Below are 26,816 nucleotides of genomic sequence, written 5' to 3'. Positions count from 1 at the left end.
TTTTAAAACATGATATTTCCATACATAAGCGCTTATTCTTGTGACTATTCAATCAGTCTATTTGTTTACTCTTGACTCAGTATTACACTGTTTTTAATTACTAAAAACTTTATAATAAGTGTTGCTAACTGGAACATCAAACCACCCTCTCAGGTTCCTCATGGTCACCTGCTCTTACCAAGTTAATTTTAAAATCAACTGTTGATGCCACAAAGAAGCATTTAATTGGAATTACAATAAATAATAAGACATTAATTGGAATTACAATAAATACATCATTTGGGGGAAGTACTGACATATCTGTGTTACTGAATCTTTCTACTCCTGAATATGATAGCTGTCTCCACTTGTGTATGTACTGTTCGTAACTATTATACAGTGTTATATTATAATTTTATGCATAGCATATTGCACAGCTCTTCTTACAGTTATTCTTCATCTTTTCTCCTTGTTGGCACTGCAACTGAATTTGCCTTTATGTCCATTTTGGTTTACTGGAGAGTTTGCAAAGATTAATTATGCAAGTTTTATTTTATCCTTTCTAGTCTTTATCTCTTTCCTATTTTTTGTGTTGGTTGTTATTTTCAATACAATTTTGAATATAAGTCATGATAGCTGCCATCCTTGTCTTATCCATGTTTTTTAATGGAATGCTTTTAGCATTTAATTAGTGCTTACAGTAGATTTTTGAGATGGTCTTTATTAAGTTAAAATGTTCTATTTTTCCTAGAATGCTAAGAGCCTTTCTTAAATTCTAGAGAAATGTTGCATTTTACATGGAATGTTTTTTCTGCAAATACTGAAATCATTTTTTTCTTTTTAATCTTCTAATGGCATAAATTATATTAATGCTTTTAAAATCTTAGACCAATTATATTACTAAAATGAGCCTATATGGTCATGACATACATACATCTATGTAATATGTATATACATATGTGTGTATGTGTACATATTGCTTACATTGGGTTTTCAATGCTTTGTTAGAATTTTTATCTAAATTTACAAGAGATATTGTCTTGTAAAGTTCCCTTCCTCATACTGGCATTGTTTGTTTTAATATCAAAATGTTACTGACCTAAAAAGATAGTGTTCTTTCTTTTTGTATGCTCTGAAAGACTTCATAGGCCTTTGGGATTGTCCAAATTACACTAATAAATGAAATACTGGTGTTGATTTGAAGAGCATATGTCAAAAATGTATTTTGAAAAGTTTCCTTCCCATTTAAAGTCGCATCATCTAAAGTATTTTGCCAAAGCATTTTATTTCTCTTTATTGTTCCATGCCTTACTCTGTGTTTCCAACAAAATGAGTAAAAAACTACTTATCCAAGGCTGTGCCAACCTCCAAATAAGTAAAAAAAACATTTTATTATGTAAAAAATAAATTTTAGTTATTTTTCTGAATTGAATCGTGTCCACAAAATAAGATATGTTGAAGCGCTAGCCCCTGGTACTTGTCAATGTGATCTTACTGTTTGGAGGAGGGTCTCTGCAGATGTGATCAAGTTGAGATGAGATCGGAAGGGAGTCCCTCATCCAGTATGGCTGGTGTGCTTATGGGACAAGGGCGACTTGGACACAGACATGCAGGGAGAATGTCATGTGATAAAGCAGGCAGAGAGTGAAGTGCTGCTGCAAGCCAGGGCATATCAAGGATTCCTGGCAAACCATCAGAAATAAGGAAGAGGGAAATGATCCTCCCATACAAGTTTCAGAGGGAGTGTGGCCCTGCTGACACTTTGATTTCAGACATCTGGTCTCCAGGACTATGAGACAATAAATTTCTGTTGTCTTAAGCTACTCAGTTTGCAGGGCTTCATTATGGCAGTCCTGGGAAACTAATGTGATTATTAACCCCCATCACTGCATATTAAATTCACCTCAATTTTTAAAACAATTTTCTTGCCAAAAATGCTACCATTTTGCTTTTCTTATGATCTGCTTAGGTTTAACATAACATAATTTCTAATGTATCTTGAAAGAGACCCTTAAATTAATTTTTAATAGACTTGATTTTGTAGAGTAGTTTTAGGTGCATGGCAAAACTGAGCAGAAGTTATAGAGATTTCCCACATACTAGTGAGTTAAATACTAAACAATGAGATGTTGCACTCTGAATGATTAAAGTTAAGGTATACAGAGCATGAGAAATAATAGATAGTGGAAATCATAAAAAGTTAAATAAGGTCAAATTCATGTCCATGAATTGTTAAGATCCAGAAAAGAAATGGTACTTTGAGGTTTTAGAAGTTAGAACATGGAATTTTCCCAGATTGATTTTGTTATTAATAATTCCAGTCCTTTGTCATTAATCTGTTTCTCATCTCTTAAATAATTCAACTAAACATTAACTATTCCCGTCCCTATTGCTGCATCTTGCTTTTACTATGGCTCAACCTGTTAACCCCAAGAAACATTGAAAGTCTTTCAGTGAGACTTAGTACATGTCCCATATTGAGTAACTCATTAATTGTGTATGGGCTATGTTTGAAAAAATAAACCAGTTCCAACATCCTTGGAGGGAAATCCAAGATCAATAAGTTCTGGAAACATTTCTTTTTGATTCATCTGCTTTACTCTGGAGAATATCAATTCTACTTTCTTAAGTTTTTCAACTGTAGATACTGTATCTCTTCTTTCTTGGTTATAATTGGTTGCCAGTAAAAATATAAAGCAGCCTTTGTATTAAAACCTTTAGTATGCCATTTACTTGTTAACTTTCCTCCCTGAACCTTATGTTCAACATTTGTTCCATATTTAGCAATAGTAATCCAGTCTAGGGTGGCATGGGTGTGACTGCAAGGAGCTACACCATCTAAGACAGCATCCGAGGGCCACTGTCCCCACAGGCCCTGCACAGGCAGTGCACACCAAGGCCCGGTCACGTCTTCAGGAGCAGACGTGAAGGCATCAGGCACCGTTTTCCCTAACTGCCCTCTGGGTGGACAGCGCCTGCCAAAACAAGGAAACAGGCTGTCCTCATGCAGAGTTGCCTGGCTTTGATAATGTAACATTTAACTGAGTAAACAGAGTCTAGGTATGTTAAAAAGTGGTGCTTTTGTTGCTATTTTGATACACAGAGTTGAAAGAAAAGATTTGTAGACCTTGAAATGAGCTATTTCATGCCACAAAGACTACAATGTCAATCTGTATCTAATTCCATAATGACAGTCTGACTGAAAGTTGGCTTTAGAAGGACAGATAATAATAATAACTTTCATTCAACTGGATCATTCACAGAGACACAAAGGCAGAGTTCCCACGTGGAATGTTTTCGAGGCTATACATGCTCAGCTGACTCAGAGAGTGAAGTACAGATAGTGTAGCAAAATATGATTTTAACCAAGCAAATAAACCTTCCTAGGAACACAGAATGGTGCTTTGTGACAAAGTGTCCTTGTAGAAAAGCTTCCTGAGACTCTTCTGAATTTTCAGAGCAAATACGATCATTTAGTGGCTTTTAGAGAGAGAATATATCTGAAACATGTCCATTAAAAGAAAAAAAAACCCAAAATGCCCTTGTGTACTCTCACACAAAATAAAGTTTCCTCTGCCCTGGGAGGACTGCTTCCACTTGAGAAAGGTAAATGCAATTTTAAATCAGAGAAATTAAAATAATGAGAACATCTTACCCCACTAGCATGATTAGTCAGATCAGAAACACAGTACAAAATAATCGTATGGTTAATTTATAGTCACTAAAAACACATTTATAGTCACTAAAAACGTCCCTTTACCTGGAAGAAATTTTTCTCAGGATACCTTTTACTGAAAATTTATCTCATAACTCTAGATTTTTCTTCAAATATTTTAAAGATACCATATTGTTTTCTTTAGAACTTCATCTATAATTAAAAATGAATACATTTTTAAAAGTTATATACAAAGTAGCTCTAAGCTTAGAAAACATTAACTCTGTAATAGAAATAGCAGAGAAAAGTAAACACAGGAAAAAAATCAAGTGACTTTTTTATTTTTAAACAAATATGTAATACTGTTCACTGTTGTAGCCTGCTTGCAGGACGGGGGATGGCACACATAAAGACAGACATAGAATGCAGACACAAGAGAATTGGCTGCAGTCCTGGAAAAATAAAGTACACTAACACAAAGACGGTGGAAGACTGCAGCACCTTAAAGTGCCAGTTGTTTTATTTTTATACAGTTTAATTGGGCAGCTATTTTCTCATGCCAGCTATTTTCCCAGCCACTTTTTGGTATGTGACTTCCCACGTCCAACAGCACCTGTTTCTCCAGTCAAAGCACAAGAGATGCCCTTCAAAGATGTTTACATTCTCTCTTCACTGTCTGTTACCATGTCCAGATAACAGACACACTTGGCTCGCATGCAAAACCACAGGTCCTTGGCCATCTGCAATATCTGGCAATGCGTGCAGGATACCAGACTACCTTGGCTTGCATGCGAGACCACAGGTCCTTGACCATTTGCCTGGAAAAACAGTTCTCTCTGCTGGTCAACAAGTCACATCCTGCTAATTGTGGGAATGAGCAATGGGCTCTCGTTCTGCTGACTTTGGGTCTTGGCCAATCCGACTCAGGGACGGCTTGCTTCAATTCAATTTTGCTTTTATAGGAGGAGGAACTTTTCTTTCTACTATTACTTTACAGAAGGAAAATAATCTAAGCTATTTTAATAATATATAGAATTAAAATGTAATACTCATCAAATTTTCAAAAGCAGATTACAGAATACAGAACTCTATTAATATGTCTAATAATAACTAACAATCACTTAAACTTTAGCTTGTGATCAGTTAGAGGAAAAAGGAAAGTGAGGGGATAAAAAAACAAAAAGGAAACAAGGAAACAGAACAAAAAAGATGAAATCAATGAAGACGGAGACATCAAAAGCATAACAGAGTTATGTCTAGGCAGACACGGAGTCCAGTACAGACTTTCATATAAGAGAAGGCAGGTTCATACCCATCAAAAAGTCATGAGCATTGGACTTTGGCATATTTGAACAAACGTATGGACATTTATAGCATGGCAATTATTGATAATTAAATCCTTTTTAAATACCAATGGTAGATATAAGTGATAAATTGGCTTTTTGGTGTATTTTTCATAGTCAGTATAAAATACAAATAAATTTTAAAAACAGTTTTATAAAATTCTATCTATATACAGTAACCTTTTGAAATCTCTGGGCCTGAAAAGTATTCCCCTTTGGCTTAAAAGGTAGATTAAAAAAGCACCAGGTGTTAAAGACATGCAGTCCCCAAAGGGAGACGTTCCCCCATGTCATAACAACAACAAAAAAAACCCAGAAAAATAACAAATAAGTGAAAAGGAAAAATAATACATTTATTATTGCACAAGACAATGTTATTAAATGTAATGTTTATAAGCCACATAAAATTATCTAACATACATACAGGGGTAAGCAATCCACAGTAATAAATCATGCTTTTAATTCCTTACTGTTATATAAAAGATTTACCTTTTCATTCAGTCCACAGATTCCTCTTTCTTTTTTCTATTCCAGCATATTACAGGGGTACAAATGTTTAAGTTACGTATATGGCCTTTGCCTCATCCGAGACAGAGCTTCAAGCATGTCCATCCCACACACTGCACGCTCCACACCCATTAGGTGTGAATATACCCATCCCCTCCTCCACCTACCCACCTGCCTGACACCTGATGAATATTCTTACTATATGTGTACTTAAGTGTTGATCAGTTAATACCAATTTGATGGTGAGTACACGTGGTGCTTAGTTTTCCATTCTTGTGATACTTCATTTAGTAGAACGGGCTCCAGATCTACCCAGGATAATACAAGAGGTACTAGATCACCATGGTTTTTTGTGGCTCAGTTGAACTCCATGGTATACATATACCACACTTTATTAATCCACTCATGTATTGATGGGCACTTGGTTTGTTTCCACATCTTTGCAATTGTGAATTGTGCTGCTATAAACACTATAGTGCCGATGTCTTTTTTATAGAATGTCTTTTGTTCCTTTGGGTAGATGCCCAGTAATGGGATTGCTGGATCAAATGGTAGTTCTACTTGTATCTCTTTGAGGTATCTCCATATTGCTTTCCACACAGGGTGTACTAGTTTGCAGTCCCACCAGCAGTGTAGGGGTGTTCCTATCTCTCTGCATCCATGCCAACATTTATTGTTTTGGGACTTTTTGATAAAAGCCATTCTCCCTGGAGTTAAATGGTATCTCCCTGTGGTTTTCATTTGCATTTTCCTGATGATTAGAGATGTTGAGTATTTTTACATATGTTTCTTGGCCATTAGTTTGTCTTGTTTTGAAAAGTTTCTGTTAATGTGTCCATTGCCCCCTTTTTGATAGGGTTGTCTGGTTTTTCTTTGCTGATTTTCCTCAGTTCTATATAGATTCTAGTTATCAGCCCTTTATCAGATTTGTAGCATGTAAATATTTACTCCCATTCTGTAGGTTGTCTATTCACTCTAATGATAGTTTCCTTGGCTGTGCAGAAGCTTTTTAATTTGATCAGGTCCCATTTATTTATTTTTGCTGCTGCTGTGATTGTGTTAGGGGTCTTCTTCATAAATTCTTTCCCTATTCCAATGTCTAGAAAAGTTTTTCCAACATTTCCTTCTAGAATTTTAATAGTTTTATGCTTTAGGTTTAAGTCTCTTATCCACTGTGAATTCATTTTTGTGAGAGGTAATTTTTGTATGGATCACCTGTTTCAGTCTTCGACATGTGACCATCCAATTTTCCCAGCACCATTTATTGAATAAGGTTTCTTTTCCTCAGTGTATATTTTTGTCTGCTTTGTCAAAGATTAGATGAATATATGAGGATGGTTTTATATCTGGGTTCTCAGGTCTGTTCAATTGCTCTATGTCTCTGTTCTTGTGCCAGTGATATGCTGTTGTGGTTACTATAGCCTTACAGTACAGCTTGAAGTCTGGTAAATTGATAGTTCCCAATTTGTTCTTTTTGCTTAAGATGAATTTTGCTATACAGGGTCTTCTCTGGTTCCATATGAAGCATAGAATTATTTTTTCTAGATCTGTGAAAAATGATGTTGGCATTTCAATAGGTATTGCATACCAGACCAGATGGTTTCACACTTGAATTTTACCAAACCTACAAAGAACTGGTCCCTATTCTGCAGAAATTATTCCACAACATTGAGAAGGAAAGACTCCACCCAACACATTCTATAAAGCCAACACCACCCTGATATCAAATCAGGAAAGGACTCAACAAAAAAAGAAAGCTACAGACCAATATCCCTTATGAATATTGATGAAAAAATTTTCAATAAAATTCCAGTAAACCCAATTCAGGTGCTTATCAAAAAAGGATCCATCACGGCCAAGTGGGCTTCATCCCAGAGATGCAGGGATGGTTCAACATATGCAAATCTGTAAATGTAATTCATGTAAATAGAAGTAAAAAGAAAGACCGTATGATCCTATCGATAGATGCATAAAAAGCATTTGACAAAACTCAGCACCCATTTATGATAAGAACACTTAACAAAATAAGCATAGATGGGACTTACCTATAAATGATAAAAACCAAATATGACAAACCCATAGCCAACATCATACTGTGTGGGAAAAAATTGAAAGCATTCCATTTAGAAATGGAACCAGAAAAGGTTGCCTTCTATCACCACTTCTATTCAACACAGTGCTGGAAGTCCTAGCCAGAGCAATCAGGTAAGAGAAGAAAATCAAGAGCATCCAAATGGGGACAAAAGAGGTCAAACTATTGTTCTTTGCTGATGATATCTTTCTAGATATCTCATACCTAGAAAACCCCAAAGAGTCTTCCTTGAGACCACTGTAATTGATAAACAAATTCATCAAAGCCTCAGGTTACAAATCAATGTACACAAATCAGAAGTATTCCTGTATGCCAATGTACACAAATCAGTAGTATTCTTGAATGTCTGTTTAACAAAATCAAACTGAGAACCAAATCAAAGACTCAATACCCTTCACAATAGCAACAAAGAAAATAAACTACCTAGGAATATATTTAACTAACGAGGTGAAAGATCTCTATAGGGAGAACTATGAAACACTGAGGAAGGAAATAGCAGAGGATGTAAACAGGTGGAAAAATCATACCATGCTCATGGGGCAGCAGAATCAACATTGTTAAAATGCTGATACAACCCAAAGTGATCTACAAAATCAACACAGTCCACAGATTATTAATGACTCCTAGAGTTTTTTAGCCACCAAAAATAGGACTCACAGACATCCCCTGCTTAAAAAAGTATAGGTCAGTCAGAAGGTATAAACAGATATTTAAAGCATAAAATAGTATATAAAAGTATACCATGATACTGATATAAATGGCGATAATGATCAAAGTAACAACTATCCATAAAATGAAATTCAAGGCATTTGACAGAAATGTTAGGTTATTTCTTTTCTCTGAAATCATGTTCCCTATGTCATGATAGTGGCAGTTGTAAAATAGATAAATGTTTGATAGATAGATGATAGATGACAGAGAGGGATAGATAGATAGATATAGAGAGATGACAGAGAGATAAATGATAGATGACAGAGAGATAAACAGATACACAGAAATAAATGATAGAGATGTTAAATATATATAGATGACAGAGATGGAGAAATGATAGAGGTAGATTATGGATATAGAGAGATGATATGGAGAGATAGAAACAGATGATAGATACATAAGATGGATTAGATACATAGGTAGGTAGGCACATATAGATAAGAGTCTTCTATAGTACTTGCCTGCTGAGTGATAAGCATTTTATTTTTATTATTCTATTTAATCTTAACTGTATATACACTTGATTTATACATTTAATCTGTGTCCTTAAAACTGTGAAACAGTTTTGGCTTAACAATCTGTCTTAATCTCTTCCACTCTACGAAATCCATTACTATTTTGCAGATTTTCCATCCAAATCTAATTTCCCTCTGTCCTACCCTTTCATACTCACAGATGAACTAAGCTCACTCTTCACAAAGCAAATGAAACCCATAGTCAGGACTTCCTTAACCATCCTATGACAGCGCAGAGACCTCATGATTGCCACACCATCTTATAATTCTCCCTTCTAAACAACATTCTGAAATGACAAAAATTCTCCAATTATAAGAATGAGCAGTCTTCATTTTGTGTTTCCCATTCACTAGTCCCAATCTGGCGTATTGCATTGAAAGTCAAAAGCAATGTTAACTACTGGTAATAGAGCCACCTTTGGTTTCCAGATGGGCATAGTTCTAGTGAAAGGTCACAGGAGGTCTCATCTCATAAAAGCCAAGTCCAGTCAAACTGAGTAACTATTGGCTGCCATGAGAGCCATGTCTAGAAAATTCTGAGATCATATCCACATTCAGTGGGCCAAAGTCCTCTGAGAATTTAGCAGTATTTGCACAGATGTTGAACAATTATTTGCCTGTTTTAAGCCAGTGCTTCATTATTCACTGCAATATTGATTGTGTATCTTTTATTAAGCAAATAGCTGAAACAGAGTAAACACAATAAATATTTATTAACTTAATTATTGATTGAATGAATAAATGAATACTATGGTAAGAAAAGATGTTTCCATATTAAGACTACTAAGAATGTTATTACTTTCAATTTGTTATTATTTTCAAAGTGTGTTTTCAATTTTACCAAAGGTCATTTTGGCATACTGACAGACCATATGGATTTTAAAATTGTATGTTCTAATGTGATGTATTGTATTGATACAGACTCAGTTTCATATTCCTGAAATTATCTCTCCTTAATCATGTTGGACTATTCTTCGTGATTTAACTTACAAGCACCTTTAGAAATTTTTATTCTCTCTGAAAAAATGACATTAGGGTATAATTTTATTGGTGCTGTCCTAAGCTTTATTATCAAGGTTATGTTAGTTTATCATCTTTTAGCATATTCCATAATACTATATAATGTGTTCTTTAAAATTTGAAAAAGTTTGCCTACTTGAACCCAGAGACCATTTAAAAGCAATTTACAATTATTTCAATTTTCTATAGGTTCTGTTTTGATACTAGTTTTCTCATCATCTTAAGATCCATTGGAAAATTGTTCATTTAGTATGATTTTCAAAATTATTCTCTCAAAAATATAAATAGTAATTTCTAGAAATATGTTCTCTTTATGTTTTTGTAACTTTTATCTCTTGTATGTATTAATTATTTCTGTTTTTCAATTTTCTACTTCAGTAACTTTTTTATTTTATATTTATTCTTTTCAGGTTGAGTTAGACACTTCACATAAGTGAGAAATAAATGTCTGCTATGTTCAGCCTGTGAGATCTGTTGTTGTTGATTGCCATAACCTTGCCTATCTAGACCAATACAGGTTTCAGATATATAAGTTCTATTTCCTAAATTATGTATTAAGCAGATGGGAACATTGATATTGATTCTGTTCATTAAATTTGAAGACTCAAGTCTTTCTTCAATCCTGTAACGCTTCCACTGCTAGCACTTTAAATTGGATCTTCCTCTCTCTTATTCCTGTTTTCTGCCTCTTGGAACTTCTATTTAATATAAATATTTGACATTTTCAGTCTTTTCTCCGTATCTCTAAATCTCTCTTGTTTATTCTTTTCATCTGTCTGTAGTACACGCTGAGTGATTTTTTCATATTTATCTTCCAGTTCACTAATTCTGTATCCAGGTATTTCTAGTTTGCTGTTTAATCTATCTGTTGAGATTTTAATTTCAATTCGATATATCATGCTTGAAATTTATTTTTTTGCCTTTTTAAACATGATTTCTATTCATTCTCTTACGTATTTATAATCTTTCAAATTGCTTTAATCTCCCTAGGTTCCACTTTTATTTTGTCTTATTTTATTGCTTTTCATTTATTCAAATTGCTATCTTGCCCCTATGTATTTACTCAATTGAATTTTAACTTGTATATGCAAGAATGAAAGAACTTTGTGGGAGTTTTTCTTTCCTGTGTTTGTCTGTACGTGCTGGCTTATAGAAGAAGCCTACATGGTGATTTCACATGTGCTTTTGCCAGGATCTCAGAAATTGCACGTTTCCTAGGGCTGTTTTTTCATGCTAATTTACCATTTTGTCTATGCAGCACCATAGTGTTTGAGTAAACTCAGATTCCTCTCTTGTGTACCATAGGTTTGGATTATAATTTCACAAAGCTTCCTGTTTTATTCCAGCCTCAGTCCCTGATGTTTAGCCAAGAAACCATCTTGCTGCTTCCTCTTTCCCGATGGGAAAGAATTCTCTAGTTTGCTTCACCCCTAGCAGAGATGCAGCAGGCTTTCTGCAGGAAGCTCTGTTTCCAGCCTCTGCCTGGGGACTCCGCGCCTCTTGATCCTGTGTGGTGTTAAACCTCAACTTCCGATCCCTAGATCCCTAGCGCCAACACCTGTGTGTGGCTCCTGGGCCAAGACGGCTTTAGCTTCCACTTCCTCCATGGCTTTAGCTTCTTTTTCAGCATGTAAGAACTGCCTTTTCTTTTCAGCTTGTTTATGTTTGAAGTCATTCTTTATATTTTTACCTTTTATTCCCTAGTTCTAAGTATTTCTGGCAACAAGGAAGCTTGCTTTATTGAATTGACTATTTGCCAAGGAATTCTCTTGGTGTCAAACTGCTACTGAAAGGAGGCAATTAGTGAAATGCCTTATGAAATACATCATTCTCTTCTTAACCTTGCTTTTGTATCACATTTCCTAATAATGGAATAGGTAAGAAAAAAATTATAATATTATATATAGTACAATATGTTTATATATTTTCATTGTATTTTCAAATAATATTTCAAGGTAATTAAAAATAGAAAATAAGCTAATGACTTCATTGGCTATAGAAACCATGGCAAAAAAAGTTTATTTTAGCTAAAAAAGGTATAAAGTACCATTCATGGTTAATGAGAAAATGAGGATCTGGGCCAAACTATCCAAATGTTGCAAAAAACATCTGGCACTATGCAAAATAAAAGTAATTATTGACTTAACTAAATCTTTAAAAATAGTCTAAACTTATTCACACTAGTTTTTGTCTGCCTTAAGCTCATAAATATTTGCAAAGAAGAATATTTTAGAGGCATTTAAAAGCATTCAGTAAGTTTCTTATGCCTCAACCAATGAACAGCCTGCCTAGGGAAGGGGAAACTCAGACAGATCACACAATTTGCCCAAGATGGCAAAGTTAATGACTGTGAATCCTGTAAAGAACCTAGGTAGTATTTTCAGTGCATTGTCTAATATTCTCTACCTATGTCTATGTCTATTTCCATGTCTATTATGGATAATGTATGTGTGAATATTAATTCGCAGATTTATTATAATTTAGAAAGACTTTAGAATGTTTTCTGTATATTCTATAAATTGTGCATGATAATGGTTATTATTGTTAGCTCATACACTGAAACATAAAACCATATCAACTGCTTTCCTCCATGCCAGCTAAGAAGTGAAGAAGTGGATTCAAGTTTTCTTAGGATTTCTGTCTGTTTAATGAGGTGACAAGTAGACCTAATTAAACGGCACAAAACACAGATTTTCAACTGTGACTACAGTGCCATTTCAATTGCCACGTTAGGAGAAACTGATAGTCATAAAAATTCATATCAAAGTTCCTCAATTTTGATATAAAGAGCAGATTGGAGAGCATACAAATGAGATTATTCTCATTTACAAGCATTTGAATACACAGTTCCTGAGCAACAGAAATACTGAGTTACACATCACCCACTATGAATTCTGCATAATTTGAAGCCTATCCTCTGCATTTCCATTCTGGAGTAGACTTTTCATGTAAACGTCATGCTGGTATGAAAGGACAAGGAAAGAATTGCCACCTACAGAGAGACAGGTTTCCACCTTTACTTAAAGAACGCTTTTCTTGAGTTTTCCTGACCGTCAACACCGCTCTCCACTGAGGCCAAACCTGAACCGGTGCTGGAATGTGCCGAGTCAGCGTTCAGGCATTTGATGATGTGTTAAAGCCATTTCACCTTCTCAGTAAACTGATGAGATCCCTACTGTGATTACTTTCATTTTAGGGCTGAGAAGTAAGAGACTAGGAAGGAGCACAAGGGTTACACAGAGAAAAGGGAACAGTGGGCGTGTGAAGGCCGGCGGTCTGTCATCATTGCCTTTCTGCCTGCACCCTCTGAGAGTGTCACGTTGCTCCTCGAGATCTCTGTGCCAAAGCTGAGCAAAACAAAAAATAAAAACAGACATTGGCTGTGGTGAGCTTTGCGTAGTGCCTGTGACCTCCCCAGCCCCACAAAAGATGTCCACCACCCAATCCCTGCAACCTGCGAGGACCTCACCTTACATGGCAAAAGAGATTTCGCAGATGTGACCAGGGGAAGCGGGAGAGCATTATGCGTTATCTGAGTGGGCCCAGTGTAACCACAGGGGCCTTATAAGCAGCAGAGGAAGGCAGGAGACGAGAGGGGCCAGAAACAGAGGAGTGCGGAGGCTCTTGCAGGGGAAGGCAAAGACGGGGGTTCCCCTCTGAGGCCTCCAGAAGGGGTGCAGCCCCACTTGTGGCCCAGAGAGACCGATTTCAGATTCCTGCCCGCTAGAACTGTAAGACAGTTAAGTATAGCTTGTTTTAAGGCGCCTACTTTATAGTAATTCATTACAGCAGTCACAGGAAACTAACATAGTGACTGAAAGCATAAACTTTGGAATTACACAGATTCAAGTTGAAATTCTGTATCCACTTGCCAACTGTGTGTCCCTGGTGAAGTTCACACCAGCTCACAAGAGAACAGCCCGGAAAGTGTGAATGTGGCCATGGCATATATGCAAAAGATCGACCTCAAATTATTCTATTCATTTTGGAGCATGAAGAACTATTTTTTAAAAACCCAGCAACTCATGTAATAAATTGTCTTAAAAAATGAGAGGCCATGTAAGGCTCAAAATGCTCCTTTTTGTGTAATTAACACCAACCAAATATGAAGAGGTATAACTAATGTTAGGTTAAAGTTATCACATCCATGAAATCTAAGGGAACAAGAAAAGTATAACTTCCATTTGTGTGGGGCGCGGTGTTAACGCCATTGCAAGATGGCGCCAACTTCCTGGTCACACCCATACCACACGACTGATAAACAGGGTGAACCGCGCATGTGTAGGGGCTTTTTCCTGTCTCTCAGCAAGTATGCTAATGAGGGCTCTTGCGTGAGCCAATCAGATTCTGCCTAATGTACTTAGTGCCTATATAAGCCCGCTCGGAGAGCTCCTCGGGGTCTTCCGCTTTAGTCATCTTCAGATTCCCCAATAAAGGGCTGTCAGAAGAACTCCGGTTGCCGCGTCTTCCTTGCTGGCGAGGCGGGCGCGACACATTTGGGGACTTTTTGGATATAAGTGTCTCATTTTGAGGTGAGATTATAACTCTGAAGATGAACAGTATCATTCCCTAGTCTTGAGATAAATTAGAAAAATTCATCACAGAACATCATTCTTCTGTTGTGCTTTTATGTAGAATAGCAGGCATTGGCAACCTGTTTTTAAAGGGAGAGTAGTAAATATGTTTGGCTTTTCAAGCCATACAGTCTTTGTTGAAACTATTCAATTCTGCCGTAACAGTGGGAATGTAGCTGTAGACAGTATGTAAATAAATGTCTGGCTGTGCAACACTAAAACTGTCTATAAGAATGGTGGTGCGCCTACGGGCTGTCATTTGCCACATCTTGTGTTAAAGGGTCGTCTTGGTTCAAGGGTATTCCCTGTAACTCAAAGTTTTAGTGCCCATCCATCATGCCATTTTTTTTTTTTATTATTCTCAAAAGTGCCCTAAGGTATATATGGTCCTCTGGCCACACAGACCTCAAAGTCCTTGACCTGGACTTGCAGGAGCCCACAAAGGGACCCGGACTCTCCCACTTAACTGTGGAAGGAAACCCAGAGTGTAAACGGGCACTGTCCCAGTGACACGGGCACGGGACAGTCTACGCCTGCCTCACACGTTACAAAGATGAGCTGAGTCAGCATCCCCAAGAGACAGGTGCTCAGACGGGGAAGTCCGCGGCGGGGTCGCCACCCGCTGAGGTCCGCTCAGAGGCACACTGACCATGCAGCAAAGGGAGGTGGCTCTTCAGAGCCGCAACCACCGGCCCGCCCAAGGCCGCAGAAAGAGCCTAGTGTGTTCACACAGCCACGCGTGTTCACGCATTGATGTGCATGCAAGCGCCAGGCCCTTCCCTCACTTTGTAGACGCTGCTCCAGAGGCTGCGCAGAGCACAGTCAACAAACGGTCCTCAGATGACCCCACGGGGCTTAGCAAACTCCGGGCCACCCGCCCCCGCGCTGCGAGAGCAGCAGACGCAGGAGGGCGTGCGAGCACCCGCGGGCTCCGCCCCGGCCTGGCTCCCCACGGGGACCCAGTGAATGGCTGGCGACGTGTGCAGCCCTGCGTTCCACGCGAACAGAGACGCTGTCATGGCACGGGGGAATTAAAAAATATTTCTTCAATTAAAGAAATGAGAAAAAAGGTAATTCAAACCATGAGATAAAAGTAACAATCAAAAATTTTAAAGTATATGTTTAATTGAAAAACAAAAGGTGAGACTGTGGAAGAGAGGGTATTAACAGATGAAAAGACATGATATAATTTGGTTTCAAAGGGGAGAAGAAAATGCCACAGGGTAACTGAACAAGCGGGAGAAGATGCCACAGTGAGAGGAGATGTATTAGAAAACAGGCAACACATAGCTGTGTTCTTCCGCCCTTTCTCTTTTTTTCTTTTTTTGGCAGAGAATAAAAGAACTTTGAAACACTTTTAAGAACTCTATTACTGCCTGATGAGACCCACACTTAACTCCAGCCCCCTCGCAGGCAGCTGTCCCGCCCCCCCCACCCTCCCTGCCCTGCCACGACAAGCCCCGCCACCCTGCCCTGTCCCGCCCTGCCTCCCCCCTGCCCTGCCTCTCCTCCCCTCCCTGCCCCTCCACCCCTACCCCACCGCCCCCACCCCGCCCACCCTCGCCCTGTCCCGCCCACCCTGGCCCCCCTGCCAACCCCCCTGCCCCGCCCTGCCTCCCCCCTGCCTCCCCCCCACCCCGCCTCCACCCCACCCCCGCCTCCGCCTCCACCCCCGCCCCCGCCCTGCCTCCCCCATCCCCCGCCCTGCCTCCCCCTCACCCCCCGCCCGCCTGCCCGCGACCCGCACAGACAACTCCGCAGCTCCAGCTGCTCCTTTGCTGGTTTTCTACGGAAAGATTTTCTAAGATCACCGCTAATTTATGGTACCTACACTTCTCCTGCTGCAGGTACTGACACTCAGGGATAGGAGCGCCGCTTGGCTGCGAAATGCACGGGTTCTATAGATGGGCAACAAACGTAGCGGGCAGGGGCCGGCTGCGGCAGAGGCCCTCGCCTGCGGGAAGACGGGCGGGTCGGGTCTCACTGCAGACTCATTTCCGTGTGATTTGTGATCAACACGGACGGCCAAGCTGCGTTCGTCCCTTTCCACATGTCCACAGGAGACGCCGGCTGGCAGCACTGCTGCGGGCACTGGGTGTGTCCCCCACGGTGCTGCAGGAAGGAGCCCGAGACCCCTGTCCCCAGAGACCTTCCCGGCCAGAGTGCAAGCCCCTGGGTCTCCGCGCAGCCCGCCAGTGACCACGGCCTGGGAGCCTCTGGCTGGTAGAAACAGGAAACCCGACTCAAAAAGCAAAGGAACCATTCACTCCTTAGCCAAGACAGTGGTTTCAATTAGCCCTGCTACAAGAGCTTGTGAAGAAGCAATTTGCTGTTGTTGTTTTTCTTCTCACAGAAAGGAAAAAAAAGGACTTGATCATATTTATAGCTTCTAAATAGTCACTTTTCACTTGAGACCCGAGACCCTATTTGTCAAGCTTTATTCTTGAATAGTTTGATTGACCTTTCTGCCGTAGCCACTCAGCTGTGATCAGACACCTGTCACCTATGAACCCATATATATTACATCTTATACTAAAGCAAAATAATTTATTAAAGATTTTAGCTAATACATACAAAGTTGATAGCACATATTGGGCTACTGCTGTCCTTTAAGTGATTATGTACAGGGGGCTGTTCCTATTCATCAAGCCTCTGTGAAATAAAAAATAAATTTGCCAGCCCAAAATTTCAATTTTAGTTCCTTAGCTAGAAATAGGTTCCATATGGGTTCTAATGTTTGTATTCCTATTACAATCACAACTAAATTATACTATTACTCTTAAAGTTTTTTGTAGCTGTTGTTTCTTTTTCCTTATTTAGATATATTAAAAATGCAAATTATTTCATTATTCAAATCCCTAATCTAAGGCCATAGGCATTAAAATACTTCAAAACCAAAAAACAAAATAAAACAAAAACTTATGAAATTCATTTATTAATCCTTCTGCTTATTTATCAAGCACTTACTAAGAACTAGGCATTGTCAAGACACTTAAGGAGGTATGCTATACTGCTCAAAAATGCTCGCAGCTTAATGAGGAATTTGGGCACATAAATAATTACAATGCACAGGAAGTACTTTAATATTACAAAGTATAAAGGGCTGTGAGATTACAGAGGAAAAATTGGCACTATGAGGGTCACACTATTAGGAGACTTTCATATGGAAGGTTGATCAGGCATTAGCAGAGTAGGAAAAGGAGAGAAATATTTTCCAGGCAGAGGGAAAAGCTTTCACAAAGCCGTAAGGCCAGGAAGAGCACAGCATTCTCAGGGAAAAGGGGAAAGTAAGTCTTGGCATAGTGAAAGCATAGGGTGCCTGCGTTTGGGTTGGAAAGGACAAAAAATATGGCTGAAACATTTTGATTAGGACCAGAGTCTGGAGGGATTGGTGTCCAAGCACAATATTTTTCTTAACCTAATTTAAAGAGAAACTCCTATGGCATTTTTAAGTAGAGGGGTGATGTATCTAATTTGTGCTTTACAATAAATCTGAGGCTGTAAGAAGGAAGGAGTGCATTGAGGAGGAAGTAAAGAGAGCTGACGGAAACATCCAGGTATAAGTAGGAAGAAGCCTAAAATATATACTTACTTAAGGTAAAAGCTTTTGTTTAAACAAGTGCAGTGGAGCTAAAATTTCATGGAGCAAATATAATTTATAATGAATGTCAGATTCTGTTTCTGGCTCTGCTGCTATGACTGGAAGGAGACCAGTTCTCCCATTACAAACAACCATAAAAGAAGACAAAATATGTGAGCGCACAGTTTTCAAACACTGGACACTAAGCAGCCTAAGGTTGAGAGGCCTGAAAATAAGGAAGCTCAATGGCCCAGCTTCCTATCTGGGAGAAATTTCCCCAATATCATGCAGGAAGTGAGAGAGCCACTGCACAATCCCAGCGTACAAGGTGCTGCTGCACTGAAGAGGTCAGCATCCATGTGTTCAGGAAGGCCGAGCAGCTGGGAACAGGAGGCAGGTCCTGCGGGGGCAGCAGGGCAGACCTCTGCCTCCAGAAGCAGTCCTTGATTTAACCCCCTACAGGTGCTGGCCAGGACTGACTGGCACCTATAGGGGATTGAACCAGAACAGGAAGACGATGGCTGTAACACCTCAATAACACCACCCCACCCCCACACCATCCCTGAGAGCCAACCCAGGAAGCAGCTCACCAAGTCTTAGCATAAGTTCTATCCTTGCGAGCCTAAAACAGGTGCCTTCCCAAACAAGACCTGCATGGGAGACAGCACTGGGAGGTTGGGCCACACCAGGTGAGTGGAGCTTAGGTAACATCTTGGGCTTTCTACATGTCCACCCAAACAAAAAGCATAAAGCAAAGCCTATACAAATGCAAGGTCGTGGCCCGTTTACAGGACAGAGGATGAACACAGAACATAAAACATAAATGCAGAACACAAAGAAAAATGCGGACACACAGAGGTTGACTTGAGTACTAATACACTGGGTCAGTTTTATTTTTATATTCTAAAAGATTAAAGTTAGTTCCTTGTACGTAACCACCCAGGCATTGCAGCAATAGCCATAAATTCTGGAATGTGTAGCCTAAGGGAAGCAGATATCCCCTGACTCAGAATTTCAAGGTGGTTAGTCTGGGCACTAGGCATAGATAAAGGACTGAGATTAGCAAGGATGGGCAAGGTGAGTCACAGGGGGCATTTCTTATCCCCAGCTTTTCTTAGGGTGACCCCCTAAGATCTTTGGCTGAACCCTGGCAGCTGTGCCTGGCGCAGGTTGCCCCTCCCTTGAGGGGTCTTACCCGTCATTGACTAACCAGCCATCTTATGGGGTCTACGTAGCAATCACAGGAACAATATGTTTATCATGTGGCCTCCAGCCCCCCCAATGCCATGGGGCAGGGCAGCTCAGCTTGCTTATTTGCAACTCAGATCCTTTGTTGTGCTTCTAGCCAACACCTTTGTTTATCACAGGGAGCCTGTCTAGAACACATTACTTTCAAACACTCTGGGCAGAACACGTACATTACTCACTTAACTTTAATTCTTAAACTAGGAAAATATATGTCAGTCCCCTACATGCAAGGTGAAATCACAATAATTTATATGCATTCAGAAATTACAGGACAGGCAAGAAACAAAAAAATGGGATCCACACTTAAGAAAATAAGTAGTCAATAGTAATAAACCCCAATATGATTGATGGCCATGATACTGAATTTATCAGAAAAGGACATTAAAGCAGCTATAATATGTGTTCAAAAAATTAAAGAAGATATACTCTTATTGAGTTAACATTTAGGCAATATCAAAAGAAAATTAAGGACCATAAAAATGTAAATTTTAGAACTAGTACAATAACTGAAATGAAAATTTCACTTGACATATGTAAGAGAAGATTGAAGATGATGATAGAAAGAGTCCATGAACTTGCAAGAAAGATAAATAGGATATTTCCAACCTGAAGAACAGAAAAGATTAAGGAGAAATCTTAATAGGAGAAAATATTAAACAAAACTGAGCTCTTCCACATGATAGTGGGAGTGAATAATATTACAACCACTTTAGCAGTTTCTTATCACGTTAAACATAGACTTACCAAGTGACCTAGAAATTACACTGCTAGATTTTTATTCAAGACAAATAGAAACATAGGTTCACAAGAATACTTGCATATGAGTGTTCATAGCAGTTATTCAGAATAGATAAAAACTAGAAACAACCCAAATGGCCATGTCAGATGAATGAATAAATAAATATTTGAATATTTATACAAACAACACCACTCACAATCAACAACAAAATACATGATCTACTGGTATACCACACAGCATGGATGAATTGCAAAAACATGCTAAGTAAAATAAGCCAAACTTAAAAGAGTACATGCAGTGTGATTCCATTTATATGAAGTTCTAAAACAGGCAAAACTAATGTGTAATGGTGAAAATAGATGTGTTTCTGTTGGGAAGGGGCTTGTTGGCAGACAGACTGCTAAGACCATGAGTTTCTGGGATGGCGAAAATGTTCTTTGTCTTTACTGGGGTAATGACTACACGGGTGTGAATATCATTCAAAGGCATCAGATTGTAGACTTACCATGTGTGCACTGTACTGCGTGTAACTTTTACCACAAAATGTTGATTAAAAATTTAATTTTAGTTTAGTTGTAGTTCGGTCATTTAAAGAAAAAATGCATCAAAGTCCATTCAGATGTATACTTACTTGGCAAAACAGAATTTAACAGTGAAAGAAAGCATACATTTTGAACAAATATAGTTTTCTATAAAGTATGTGGTATAATTTCATATTGTATATAACCATGAACAACTGAATACCTTCATTTCTGTAAGTGTTTAATTTTGATAGCATAGTGGTAAAGATTTCTTCAACTATGTTATTATAACTGTAAAATAATCTATCATAGGATCAAACAATTTTCCAAAGCATATACCAGTGAGTATTCTTTACCCAAAATGCTCAGGATTGGAAAAATTTCAGATTTAGGATTTTTTTCAGATTTGGGAATATTTGCATATTCATGAGATTTCTTGAGGATGGGACCTAAGTTTAAGCAAGACATTCATTTATGTTTCATATATACCTTAAAAGATATATCACAGCTGAAGGGGGCAGAGAGACTCTTTTTTTTTCCCTTGGGGACAACAAATAAACTGTGTTGTGCTCCTGTGTTTTGACTGCAACTAGTCACACAAAGTCAGGTATGGAATTTTACGTTTTAGACAACAAAGAGTTTGGGGGTTTAGAACATTGGGGAGTTTGAATTTTTGATTTAGTGATGCTCAACCTGTGTGTTAATAATATGTAATTTATGTGTGCATACATATATAATTTCTAAAATACAATTACTAAAGCAAACCACTATCTACACAACTAACGTCATATTAAATGGTATACTTTAAGGTGCTGAATTAATTAATTTGCATTCTGCTTTTGCTAAATTAACAAAACTGAGTACCTTCTAAGAACTGGACCTTTGGGGATAACTGGCTGACTGCTCGATTCTTAATTGGTCTCTTGTCACTTTTTATTTGCTCAGTAACGTCTGTCTTCCATGGTGCTGGGCTACACAGTTGACTGAGTTTTGACTGGGGTGTGAATATGTATGTGTGTATGTATGTGTGTGTGTGTATTTGTGTTCGTTTTTCATTTTTTGAAATTAGGGTTAAGGTAATGCAAGAACCAAACACATGATCTTCTTTGTTGCAACGTTTCATTTCTTTGTATACAAGATTATAATACATCATAGTTGATTGAGGCCAGTACATATTTGATGAAAAAATTAATTGGCATGAATGAAAGTAAAAACCTAGTTTTCACCTAGGAAAATTTTATCCGATCAAGGGATTTTAAGCTGAGAATGATTTTCAAATCAAGGGTCCTGGAAAGAAAAAAAACGAAGCAAGCAAGTCGCACTTCCCTAATGACATATGTAGTGTCTAGACTCTAGAGAGCTGCTGCTTTGCGCTAAGCCCTGAGCTGAACTCTGAGGATTCAGATAAATTAGGCAATGTATCTGTAACCAAGGAAGACACCTCTTTGAGCCTGTCCTTCAATTAACATGTTCCACAGAAAGCAGAAATACTCTGGAATGAAAATGAGCAGAGGTGGGACGTCTCTAAGAGCATCATTTAGAGCCAAACAATAGCCCTCGGCGTAAGTGTGCAATGTGGTCTACTTAAAATCTGTGTTCAGAAAAAATACGCGGGCGCTACGAGAGCGACGCCCGGCGCCAGGCGTGGGGCCAGGAGAGCGGGAGCCGCGGAGGAGGGCAGCGTCCTTCAGACGGCAGGGAAGCAGGGAGACAGGAGGGAGGAGCCGCGGAGGAGGGCGGCGTTCCCGCAGACGGCAGGGAAGCAGGGAGACAGGAGGGAGGAGCCGCGGAGGAGGGCGGCGTTCCCGCAGACGGCAGGGAAGCAGGGAGACAGGAGGGAGGAGCCGCGGAGGAGGGCGGCGTTCCCGCAGACGGCAGGGAAGCAGGGAGACAGGAGGGAGGAGCCGCGGAGGAGGGCGGCGTTCCCGCAGACGGCAGGGAAGCTGTGAGACAGGAGGGAGGAGCCGCGGAGGAGGGCGGCGTTCCCGCAGATGGCAGGGAAGCTGTGAGACAGGAGGGAGGAGCCGCGGAGGAGGGCGGCGTTCCCGCAGACGGCGCGTCCAGCCCAGCCCGCAGCTTGGGGCCTTGGAGAGCTCAGAGAACAGAATCACTCCCTCCAAAAGGGAAAGGGGACCAAGAGTGTCCTTCCAAAAGGGAAAGGGGACCAAAAGTGCCCAAAGCCACAAGAGTCACACATAGTATTACATTTTCCAAAGAGGGCTCAAAACCAGCTGTGAAGTGGCCTGTCTCTGCGGCGGGGTGTGCCACCCGCGGGTGTGGATCTGCACGTTCCGCCCGAGACGCGCTCTAGAAAGAACCCGAAGAAACAGCGCGATCCTTGAGGACCAGCATAGCCCTACGCAGAAGAAGATGATTCATTCTCACATGGTTTTAAAACAAGCTCTTTAGAATATAAAACACTTTAGATTACAAAAAAAAAGCCTTTTAAAACAGTGTAACCTGAGCTCTGGTACTGACGGATGTGAGCCGTCTACACATGTCACAGAACCTTCTGGAAAACGCTGCGGGTCTGCGGCTCCTGGAAGTGGAGGGCGAGCTGCGCAGAGCAGAGGCCGGGGTCCCGTCCCGCCCGTGCGCACGTCTGCGCGGCCCTCGGCAGCCGCCAGTGTCGTCGGCCAGTGTCGCTGGCCAGCCTCCGTTCGCTGTGGCGGGACGAGTCGCACGCCGTTGCCCGGGTTAGGCTCCTGGGTGCAGCCAGGCCTGGGGTCGCCCGCACCCCGCCCCGCAGGACACCCCGCTGCCGCCGGTCACCCCGCCCCGCCGGACACCCCGTCCCCGCCGGACACCCCGCCGTGGCAGACACCCCGCCGGACATCCCATCCCCGCCGGACACCCCGCCCCGCCGGACACCCCATCCCCGCCGGACACCCCATCCCCGCCGGACACCCCGCCCCGCCGGACACCCCATCCCCGCCGGACACCCCGCCCCGCCGGACACCCCGCCCCGCCGGACACCCCGCCCCGCCGGTCACCCCGCCCCGCCGGACACCCCATCCCCGCCGGTCACCCCATCCCCGCCGGACACCCCGCCCCGCTGGACACCCCGCCCCGCCAGACACCCCGCCTTGGCAGACACCCCGCCGGACACCCCGCCACGGCAGACACCCCGCCGGACACCCCGCCCCGCAGGACACCCCGCCCCGCCGGACACCCCGCCGCGCCGGACACCCCGCCCCGCAGGACACCCCGCCCCGCCGGACACCCCGCCGCGCCGGACACCCCGCCCCGCAGGACACCCCATCCCAGCCGGACACCCCGCCCCGCCGGACACCCCGCCCCGCAGGACACCCCGCCCCGCCGGACACCCCATCCCCGCCGGACACCCCGCCCCGCCGGACACCCCGCCGCCGCCGGTCACCCCATCCCCGCCGGACACCCCGCCCCGCCGGACACCCCGCCCCGCCGGTCACCCCGCCCCGCCGGACACCCCATCCCCGCCGGTCACCCCGCCCCGCCGGACACCCCATCCCCGCCGGACACCCCGCCCCGCCGGACACCCCGCCCCGCCGGACACCCCGCCGTGGCAGACACCCCGCCGGACACCCCATCCCCGCCGGACACCCCGCCCCGCCGGACACCCCGTCCCCGCCGGACACCCCGCCACGGCAGACACCCCGCCGGACACCCCGCCACGGCAGACACCCCGCCGGACACCCCGCCCCGCCGGACACCCCGCTGCGCCGGACACCCCGCCCCGCAGGACACCCCATCCCCGCCGGACACCCCGCTGCGCCGGACACCCCGCCCCGCAGGACACCCCGCCCCCGCCGGACACCCCGCCCCGCCGGACACCCCGCCCCGCAGGACACCCCGCCGCGCCGGACACCCCGCCCCCGCCGGACACCCCGCCCCGCAGGACACCCCGCCCCGCAGGACACCCCGCCCCGCCGGACACCCCATTCCCGCCGGACACCCCGCCCCGCCGGACACCCCGCCCCGCCGGACACCCCGCCCCGCAGGACACCCCGCCGCGCTGGACACCCCGCCGCGCCCGACACCCCGCCCCCGCCGGACACCCCGCCCCGCAGGACACCCCGCCCCGCAGGACACCCCCCCCCCGCAGGACACCCCACTCCGCACGGAGTCCGCGCCGCTCGGCTGCTGTGGGTGCGCGGGTTCCGCAGAGACACAAGCTGAACTCCCAAAGTGACAGTGTCTGCGGAAGATCAGGTCATGAGGGTGGGGTCTTGGCCACCTTCGCCCTCCTGTCCCTGCCACCACGTGAGGTCGCAGCAACTGGTCCCCCCCAAACAGAACGACGCGGTTTGAAAGCACACTCCTAAAACCACTTGCAAGCGAACACGGAAGGAGAGCGGCAACGGGAGCGGGCAGGGCAGAACCCCGCGAGTGAGGACGTTTAAAGCCGCGCCGCCTTCATCAGCGCGGGCAGCTCCCGAGAACCTGCCATCTGGACTCCCGCGAGCACCGCCCTGCTCCGCGCACGCCGGCCGGCCGAGTGCGGTCGCCGCCCGGGTGGCCAGGGCGCTCCGCCGCACGATCCCCAGCGCACGAAAGAGCCAGCAGAAAGGCTGTGGTGTGGGCGCTGCACGCAGAGTCCCGGTCCGTCTGAAAGGCCGGTCACGCTTCGCAAGGCCACCGGGAGGACGGCCGCGGCGGCTACTGCATCTCACCTTAGAGCCACAGGATTTAGGAAGACCTTGGCACAGGAAATTTGAAAGAGGAAACATGGCTGGTAGTCTATAATTTGTGGTGAATTTACAAGTTAGCTGCCACTTGAGAAGTGGGACTCCAGTGAATTGCGAGAGACGGGCCACTGACCTCGTTTGATCGGGATGATCCGCCCACAGGAAACGCTGGACACATCCCATAGCAGAAACCCGGAAACATGCATGGATAGGGGCAGGGGTGGTCGGATGAAGAGAGGTCAGTCAATGGGAACAAGCATAAACGTAGTTAGAAGGAATGAGCTTTAATGTTGGATAGTAGGGCGGGGCTACTATAGTTAACTATGTATGGTATTTTTCAACATAGCTGTGAGAGAAGACCTGAAATGTACCCAACGCATAGAAATGATAAATGACAATACTCAGGTTGTGGATACACTAAATACCCTGATTTTGTTATTACACATGTGCCCCATAAATATGTACAGATATCATATACCAAAATTTTTTTTGAAAAAATTCTGATGGGATTGCAGGCACTGCCACAAGCCTGTCTAAGCCATCTTCCTTCTCCTGGAGGACTCGAGTCCCTGCAGACGTCCTTGCTGCTAGCCTCTCCTCCTTGCAGGGCTTCTTCCAAATTCCTGCCGGTTACAGTTTCATGGCAGGGTCACCCTCCTGCTTTAGAGTTAAACACGGGGTAAAGACCAAATTCCTTTGCATGGCACACAAGGCCCTTTAAAACCTGGCCCTATTACCTTTCTGTTCCTTCCTTCTGACCCTCAACTACGCATCTTCCTGCTTCCAGTCCTTCGTCCCAGATGCCACCTGCTATTCCCACGTCATCTAACCTCTTGCACCCAAAAAATTCCAAGGCAAGATGAAATGGCGTCTTTTGCCAGTGGCTTGCTGTGAACCTTCCACTTCTCAGCTCTGCTCCCACAGCGTTGAATCCCCACCTCCGCCAAGCCTTTCCACACCCATCATCTCGCGCCTCCCCTGCGGTCAGGCTCTCCTGCAAGGATGCCGCTTCCTTCCTTTGGGCTCCCACACCAGCGCAGGGCTGGATCAGAGCAGATGGGCAATATAAAAATGACCCGGCAACCGAAATGGTCACGTTATAATAAAATATCTGCAGCTAACATTTACTGATTGCTTATGATGCAGCAGGAACTGGGCCAGGTATTGATGCATTTTATGTAATTTAATCTTTAAACAACTCTGAGGAGGAAGCACTACTTTCTCATTTTATCGGCATTCTGAGATTCAAAAGTTTAAAAACTTTTCACAAGCTATCAGTACTAATAAATGGTAGAACATAGATTTAAACTATTACCTCCATGAATCCAAAAGTCAATGTCCTTTCCAGTAGAAACTTGCAAATTCAACACATGGTACTTTGATTTGCTTTAAATATATTATACATTTTTCACAGGTGGATTTTCCATATACATGAGAAACACATTCTAGTGGCATAGAAGTATATTCTTGTTTTTGCAAAGAAGGGCCTAATATTGACAATTGGCTACATAATTTATAAACAAATTTAAACTTCTCTGAAAGATTTCACACTAATATACCTTAATATATTAATAAATTCTAATCTGGTATGTTTAGTTTACCACAGACAAAACTTATTGATGAAATATTTCTTTCTGTTTTTAAACATTTTAAGTGATGAAGGTT

At 42.6% G+C, this 26,816-nt stretch overlaps 1 protein-coding gene across 1 annotated transcript in view; it reads right to left on the bottom strand.

Moving 5' to 3' along the window:
• PXDNL (peroxidasin like) overlaps positions 1-26,816 on the bottom strand; it is a 267,746-nt gene that overhangs the window by 61,075 nt on the left and 179,855 nt on the right.

Source organism: Microcebus murinus, chromosome 7 (genome assembly GCF_040939455.1).
Source record: "Microcebus murinus isolate Inina chromosome 7, M.murinus_Inina_mat1.0, whole genome shotgun sequence".
NCBI classification, from domain to species: Eukaryota; Metazoa; Chordata; class Mammalia; order Primates; family Cheirogaleidae; genus Microcebus; species Microcebus murinus.
The sequence above is the reverse complement of the archived record's forward strand: the minus strand, read 5'-3'. Positions and strand labels throughout refer to the sequence as shown.